At 43.9% G+C, this 2635-nt stretch overlaps 1 protein-coding gene across 1 annotated transcript in view; it reads left to right on the forward strand.

The window, feature by feature from the left end:
- The window catches only part of EIF2S3 (eukaryotic translation initiation factor 2 subunit gamma), a 29378-nt gene that overhangs the window by 2727 nt on the left and 24016 nt on the right, over positions 1 to 2635 (forward strand). The window lies entirely within an intron of this gene.

The raw sequence follows: 2635 nt of genomic DNA on the forward strand, positions 1-2635 counted from the left end.
TGGCTGGCGCCTTAGCCACTTGAGCCACAGGCGCCGAGCCAGTGTTTTGTGCTTTTTGAAATACTTAGGCAACATATTAATGAACCTAATTGCTAATTGGTTTTATTATTGATAATTTGAAAAAAAGTATTCAAACCTACCTTAAAATATTTACATGCAAGTTTTCTAAATTAAAAGTATTACATTTAGCCAGGCGATGTGGTGGGTGCCTGTAGTCCCAGCTACTTGGGATTCTGAGGCAGGACAATTGCCTAGGCCCAGGAGTTGGAGGTTACTGTGAGCTGTGAGATGCCGCAGCACTCTACCGAGGGTGATAAAGTGAGCATCTGTCTTTACAAAAAAAAAAAAAAAGTATTGCATAAGCAGAATGGAAGGGAACACAACCTGGTGGATTTAAAGGATTCTTTTCCTTGGCTTACTAAATTCCTTTCAGACTGGGCGGTGCCTGTAGCTCAAAGGAGTAGGGCGCTGGCTCCATATGCCAGAGGTGGTGGGTTCAAACCCAGCCCTAGGCCAAAAACTGCAAAAAAAAAAAAAGTCCTTTCAGACAGTGTTGTTTCTGTTGTTAGGTAGGGCCAAAGCCATTCTTTTTTAAAGGCAGAGTCTCACTCTCTTGCCTGGAGTGCAGTGGTGGCATCATAGCTCACTGCTGCATCAGACACCTGGCTCCAGTGATTGTCCTGAGTAGCTGGGCCTATAGGTGTGTACTACCACACCCTACTAATTTTTTTATTTTTTGGTAGAAAAGGGGTCTTATTTTTGCTCAGGCTGGTCTTAAATTCCTGTTCTTGGGCAGCACCTGTGGCTCAAAGGAGTAGGGTGCTGGCCCTATATGCTGGAGGTGGTGGGTTCAAACCCAGCCCCGGCCAAAAACTGCAAAAAAAAAAAATTCCTGTTCTCAAGCAATTCTCCTGCCTTGGCTTTCCAAAGTGCTGGAATTACAGGCAGGAGGTTGGTGCCCAGCCAAGGATTCTTAATTACCTCTCTAAAACACATGGACTTGTTCTCTGTTTTCTGAATATAATTGCACATCCTAGTTCTTTTTTTTAAACTAAGTTTATTTATTTGTTGCAGTTTGGCCAGGGCTGGGTTTGAACTCACCACCCTCGGTATATGGGGCTGACACCCTACTCACTGAGCCATAGGCACCACCCCATACATCCTAGTTCTTTATCAGACAATACTGACATCTGTCTAGTGATGTTTATGGGGCTGAGACTAGGGAGAGACAAGGCTGGCTTCATTTTGGGCCCAAAGTTTAAGGGTGATGTATGCCAAAAAACTCAATAATCAGGATAAATGCTTTCATGTAAGTTTTGGGGGGTTTTTTTTTTGACGTAAATACACAAAATTGTTGTGACCAGAATATATTCATTTTAAATAAAGGCATACTCAATATTACTGATTTTTTTTTCTTGCTTTACCATTACTTTTTTTTTTTTGTTGGCTTGGCATAACATTGTTTCTGAGCTTGTTTTCATTTAAAATTTTGGTATTTTGTTCATCATGGGCTTTTTTTTTTTTTTTTTAAGAGACAGAGTCTCATTTTATCGCCCTCGGTAGAGTGCCCTGGCGTCATAGCTCACAGCAACTTCCAGCTCTTAGGCTTAGACAATTCTCTTGCCTCAGCATCCCGAGTAACTGGAGTCACAGGTGCCTGGCACAACACCCAGCTATTTTTTGTTGCAGTTTGGCCAGGGCCAGGTTTAAACCTGCCACCTTCAGTATATGGGGCCAGCACTCTACTCACTGAGCCACAGGTGCTGCCCATGGATTTTTTTGTTGTTGTTGTTGATCAATGTGGAACAAAATGACAAAATCAATTTTCACTTTTTGTTTAATACTGAATTTAAATATTTATCTTGATTGAGTCTTCTCTCCTCCCCTCTATTCTCCCCCCTCCTCTCTCCTCCTCTTTTTTTTTTTTTTTTTGACACAGCGTCTCACTTTATTGCTCTTGGTAGAGTGCTGTGGTATCACAGCTCACAGCAACCTTGAACTCCTGGGCTTGGGCGATTCTCTTGCCTCAGCCTCCTGAGTAGCTGGGACTACAGGCACCCGCCACAATGCCTGGTTATTTTTTCTTGCAGTTTGGCTAGGGCCGAGTTCAAACCTACTAGTATATGGGGCCAGTGCCCTACCCACTGAGCCATAGGCGCCGCCCCTCGTCCTCTTTTTTTGAGACAAGAGTCTTACTCTGTCTCCCAGGCTAGAATGCCATGGCATCAGCCTTGCTCACAGCTACCTCAGACTTTTGGGTTCAAGCGATCCTCCTGTCTCAGCCTCCCAAGTAGCTGGGACTACAGGCGCCTGCTACCACACCCTGGTAATTTCTTCTGTTTTTTAAGAGACAGGGGTCTTGCTCTTGCTCAGGCTGGTCTTGAGCTGCTGAGCTAAAGGGATCCACCCGCCTCATCCTCCCAGAGTGCTAGAATTATTGGCATGAGCCACTGTGCCTGGCCCCTTAATTACTGAGTTTTTTGGCTTCCCCTTAAAGTTTGCACTTGCCTCACTATAGGCCTGGCCCTGAGGAGAGATCAGCATACTTTTTTTGTAAAGGACTAGATAGTAAATATTTTCATCTTTGGAGACCATAAAGTCTGTGTTGCAAGTACTCATCTCTGCTTTTTTTTTT

Source organism: Otolemur garnettii, unplaced genomic scaffold (genome assembly GCF_000181295.1).
Source record: "Otolemur garnettii isolate 467f Iridium unplaced genomic scaffold, OtoGar3 scaffold00051, whole genome shotgun sequence".
Taxonomy (NCBI): Eukaryota; Metazoa; Chordata; class Mammalia; order Primates; family Galagidae; genus Otolemur; species Otolemur garnettii.